This window comes from Pseudophryne corroboree, chromosome 4 (assembly GCF_028390025.1).
Source record: "Pseudophryne corroboree isolate aPseCor3 chromosome 4, aPseCor3.hap2, whole genome shotgun sequence".
NCBI classification, from domain to species: Eukaryota; Metazoa; Chordata; class Amphibia; order Anura; family Myobatrachidae; genus Pseudophryne; species Pseudophryne corroboree.
In genome coordinates this window covers 518,710,714-518,716,465 of record NC_086447.1, presented here as the reverse complement: position 1 = coordinate 518,716,465, position 5,752 = coordinate 518,710,714, and the positions used below count along the sequence as shown (strand labels likewise).

General features: G+C 44.6%; 1 long non-coding RNA gene across 1 annotated transcript; it reads left to right on the top strand.

Moving 5' to 3' along the window:
- Positions 1-220: 220 nt before the first annotated feature.
- Positions 221-5,506, top strand: LOC134911571 (uncharacterized). Its single transcript, XR_010176683.1, has 3 exons — positions 221-277; positions 3,991-4,110; positions 5,085-5,506. It is a non-coding gene; the product is annotated as an uncharacterized LOC134911571 (long non-coding RNA).
- Positions 5,507-5,752: the final 246 nt, after the last annotated feature.

The following is a 5,752-nucleotide window of genomic DNA, read 5'->3' as shown; positions in this document are numbered from 1 at the left end:
TTGTCTTACATGTTTTAGAAAATGTTAACTTCTAGGAAAAATGCTTTTTGTTTTGTCTGAACCTTTTCAGTTTGCTGTAAAAGCTGGGTAAAGGCTCTGAGAGAGAGATAAGGCGAGTTCTAGACATTGGGCCCAGTTCGGGTCTTTGGCCTCACAGAGGGCTAATCAGGGTTTCAGCTGTGTAAGAGTGTTATAGTGCTTCTAACCTGATTAGTATAGGGAGACTGCCTGGGAAGGCTGCAGGGTCTGTGTGTGAGAGACACGTTTTCTGATGCAAGTAAGCTATACAGTATGTACTGAAGAACTCTGTGTTTTGTTTAGTGACAGTTAGGAATATCTTATGTTTAGTTAGTGCCGGACAGGCAAGGTATTTTTATTTTGGGGTTTGTTTTATTTTCTGTTTCAATAAAACTGGCCGGGGTCAGTTGTACCAGAAACTGGACTTGTGTTGTTCCTCAGCTGCTGCATGCGGCCATATTCCACAGGAAAAGGCGCCTTGCACCCCTACAGTGTTACAATGCATACAAATTCACTAGATCCATGATAGAATGCACTTTTGCCTTATTAAAATTTTGGTCATGGTGCTTTGACAATCTGGTGGCATTTTGTTGAACTCGCCATCTAAAATATCTCACATTGTGCTCAGCTGCTGTATATTGCATAATCTGGCATTGGGGCAACCTGCACCACCAGATTATGAAATACACAGTGAACAGACAGAGGAAGTTTTAACATTAGGCACTTTTCTGAGCAAAGAAAGTGAAAGGCAGGTCAGGCAGGCTTTAATCGGTGTCTTCTTCAGCTGTAAGTATCCTTAACACCATCACAAATGTGACATTGATACTCACTATTGTGTGTGTTTGTCTTAGATTTTGGAAAATGAAGTTCTAATGTCCTGTGCTTGATGTACCAATCAGTGTAAAGCATGTAGAAGTTGATCAGTGAAGAATTTGCCCCAAACAACCTATCTGCTTGAAGGACATATTTAGCAACTACATTATTTAAAACTATAGGTTCAAGCTGAATGGTTGCTATGGTAACCTTTAAAAATTAGATACTTCTCCTCTTTCACACGAATTGAAACATCAACCCCAGTGTTAAAAGCAGCACCCTTAAAACAATTTGCCTTTGTAAATACAGAAACCTTTTGAATGTTTCCATTTTGTGCCACATGATGTCCCATGTGGTTTGTGAACAAACAGACTTGCAAGTATTTGGACCATCTTTGGTCAATCTGTACACTCTGTACCCTTTGATTGTGCCTGCTTAATTCCTCATTTTATCTAGCAAACATTTATCTAGGCTGTGTTTTGTATTAAAAAGCATTGTGTTAAAGAGTGTTAATTTGTTATTTTCCGTAGCATAAAAATTTAGACTGTTTCATACTTGTGATGTCTGCAGACAGTAATTACAAACAAATGTTATTTTTTATTAATCCAACTTTGAAAATTATACTTTGCAGTCAGTGGCGTAACTACTGCCCCCGCAGCCCTCGCGGTGGCTTGGGGGCGAGGGGCTGCGGGGGCGCCGCCACTGTTTTAGAGCAGATTGACATGCGGACGAACGTCCGCATGTCAATCTGTTGTCACTAGCCCCCCGCTGTGAAGTAGGGACACGGAGGGCACAGCGTGCGCCTCTCCTGTGTCCCTCTGAGTCTCCGGCGTGCCGGGGGGAGTGTCCTATGAAAAGGGGGCGTGGCTTCGCGGAGGACCCGCGATCGCGGCCACGCCCCCGTTTCGTCACTGAGGGGGCATGCTCAGCGCTCTGTGAGCTGCTGGCATGCCCTCTCTCCCACTGTCTGCGCTGAATAGACGCTGTGCGCATGCGCACAGCGTCTATTCATTACTGCTCTGCTATGCAGAGCAGTGACTGTAGGAGCCTCCCAACTGCCCCCCCCCCATCGCGGGACACTGCGGGAGGTATGCATATATGGCACTGGGGGGGCACTGAGGGGGCATATATGGAACAGGGGGGGGGCACTGAGGGGGCATATATGGCCTGAGGGGGCATATATGGCACTGGGGTGGCACTGAGGGGCATATATGGCACTGAGGGGGCATATATGGCACTGGGGGCACTGAGGGGGCATATATGGCACTGGGGGGGCACAGAGGGGTCATATATGGCACTGAGGGGGCATATATGGCACTGGGGGGGCACTGAGGAGGCATATATGGCACTGGGGTGTACTGAGGGGGCATATATGGCACTGGGGGGCACTGAGGGGGCATATATGGCACTGGGGAGGCACTGAGGGGGCATATATGGCACTGGGGGGGCACTGAGGGGGCATATATGGCACTGTATGTGTACCTGGCACATGGGGGGCTATATTTGGCACTGGGGGCACGTGAGCACCTGGCATTGTGGGGGAATATCTGGCACTGGGGGCATATGTGGCACTGGGGGGAGAGGCTATATTTGGCACTGGGGGCATGTGAGTACCTGGCACCGTGGGGGAATATCTGGCACTGAGGACATATGTGGCACTGGGAGCACAGCCCTAGCAACAAGCACTACCCCCTAGCAATGAGCATGACACCCAGTGCATGAAACCCCTGGCAACAAGCATGACACCGAGTGCATGAAACACCTGGCAACGAGCATGACACCCTGAGCATGAAAACCCCTGGCACCGTGCATGGAACCAAGAGCATGAAACCCCTGGTAACGAGCAGGTAATTTAAAAGTAATTAGAAGCCTTAATGTAGGACTTAATGTGTAATGGGCATTACGGTGTGTGGCATAATGTATCACGGACATTGCGGTGTGTGTCAGAATGTGTCACAGGCATTACGGTGTGTGGCAAACTATATCACGGGCATTGTGGTATGTGGTATAATGTCTCAGGGGCATTGCAGTGTGGCATAGGGTATAACGGGCATTGCGGTATGTGTCACAGGCATTACGGTGTATGGTATACTAGATCACGGGCATTGTGGTATGTGGTATAATGTCTCAGGGTCATTGCAGTGTGTGGCATAATGTATAATGGGCATTGCGGTGTGTGGCATAATGTGTCAGGCATTACGGTGTCTGTATACTATATCACGGGCATTGTGGTATGTGGTATAATGTCTCAGGGTCATTGCAGTGTGACATAATGTATAACGGGCATTGCGGTGTGTGTCATAATGTATCACGAACATTGCGGTGTGTGGTATACTATATCATGGGCATTGTGGTATGTGGTATAATGTCTCAGGTTCATTGCAGTGTGTGTCATAATGTATCACGGACATTGCGGTGTGTGTCATAATGTATCACGGACATTGCGGTGTGTGGTATACTATATCATGGGCATTGTGGTATGTGCTATAATGTATCAGGGGCATTGCAGTGTGTAGCATAATGTATAACGGGCATTGCGATTCCTGTCATAATGTGTCACAGACATTACGGTGTGGCATAATGTGTCGGGGGCATTACGGTGTGTGCATATTGTGTCATGTGCATTATTGTGTGTGGCATAATGTCTGAGGGCCTTTGCAGTATGTGGCATAATGTATACTGGGCATTACTATAAGGAGGAAAAATGACAAATAATGGAAGGGGCATGAATCAGGATTATTTTTCTTTCCTGTGGTGGCTAACGTCTGGGCGTGCAGGTTGCAAAACTGGGGTATAAGGTAGTCTATTCCTGCAATGCCACGCCTCTTTATGCGAAGCCGCGCCCATTTAAACAAAACCACGCCCCTTTTTGGCGCCGCGCGCCTTCGGCGCGCACATGTTTGTCCCTTTCCTAGTGCCAATTATGGGGGGGGGGCGCCGAAGAATTTTTTGGCTTGGGGGAGAAAAATTTCTAGTTACGCCACTGTTTGCAGTACAAGGTCTAATGACCAAAATATTAAGGCAACGCTTTGCTATGCAAAAACCAAATGCAAATATTAAACAAAGTGCAAGAGTTCATTTTGGAACTATATTTTTGTGAACAAAAAAAAACCAACAACATTTTAATAACTTCATTTGTCCCTTATTGCCCTCTCCTAGGAACCTGGGGCCAGAACTGGTTTGGAGCAAGGCCCCTGGTTCAGAGTGTGCATGTGGGTGGTGTGGTGTCCGGTTTGGCTCCTGTGGCATGCTGAGTGGAGGAGCTTGGCTGAGCTTCAGGTAAGTGACTGAAAAGCTGGCATCCCAGGCTCAATATGCTGCTGTTGAGGTCATAAACAGCATTTTATTATGATTCTAACATTCTAAGACTGGGGTAGCCAACCCTGGTCCTTGAGAGTTACCAACAGTACATGTTTTACCGGCCACCCGTGGATCTGTAGAATGTGACTGTTAGTAGTGACTACACCTGTGCACCAGCTTAGTGGTCTGGAAAAGTGAACTGTTAGTAGCTCTGAAGGACCGGGTTGGCTACTTCTGATCTAAGTAATGTGTCCTGGAAATGGATTATAGACACATTAATGTTTTTTTTAATGCCGTTTGCCACTCTGTTTATAGTATTAAGAATACACAATAAGGTTCAGTATGATTGCACCTGTGGCCATTTTTGGTGAGATGCCACAGCTGTCGTACTTTAGTTGCTAGGAGATTCATCTGCTGGATCTGGAAGGATTACATACTGTAACATCCATAAAAAGTTGGGCCCTGGTGCAGTAGCAGAGGTTGTTTCTGTTTCTGGAGTGGGTGGTGGAGGGCTGGTTGGTATTGTTGGAGTCAGGGGAAATAGCTGTACAGTTATCATTTCCTCAATTGCTGTACAGCTGCCATGAGAGCACCAGTATGTGGTCCACCATATTTGTAACCTATTTAAGACAAGTGGTTAATTATTGTAGACTAATTCCAACTTTAATAATAAACATGGCATACTGCCATTTGACTAAATGCAGAAAGGTAGCCATTATAGTTTACCTACAGTATAGACTCCAATTGGACAGATTTAACATCCTCTATATACAGACTGTTGACTCATTAACTTTGAAGTATTGTTTTTATTTTTTTAATTAAACATTTGTCCTCAGCCACGTCTGTCCCCTACAAATAATCACAAAATTACATCACTAATCTAGCAAATGTGGAAGTTTTGTTGAAGGTTATTTAGTGTGAGATGTTAATGTATTTGTTTTTGTTATTGCCAGATACTCATCATCACCTTGTTGGGTTGAAGGTTGACTACTGTTACTTGGCAACACTGAAGACGGCACAGACCTTGCTGCAGGTGTAACCATCTTTGGCCTCTTTTGTGGTGGAGGTGATGATGACCCTACAGAAGCAACACACAGTACTGTGAACAATCCAAAGCTGTATATTGTCTTGAGATGTCCCAAGACATTTGGTGTAAATACTTGCCTGGCTGATGATGGAGCTTGTGTGAATTTGTAAAACTGTTAAATATATTAAAAATGCATTGTCTTTATGTACATCATTTTTTTTATCCCTGAATAGGCCACTTTTATATCCTAAAACCAATGCATATGTATTTACGCATAAGACCTGAAGGGATTTATGTATGTTACACAGAAAATAGTAGAGAATTAAGCTAAAGCTTAATTTTGCTATAGTAACCAGGTATGTGGATAAACTTGACACTTTAATTTATAAACATGATATAATTTGATCTGTTGCTATGGGCAATGTGTTCAAAGAAACATCTTTAACAACATGTATTAAAAAATATACAAGAATGGCCAAGTTCCATAGGTTGAACAACAATATTACCCTTACATCCCAGTGCAATGATAATGGGACAACATGACTTTGAAGTGTTCAAGCCACAATTAAAATGCACATAAGACACAGCAATGTA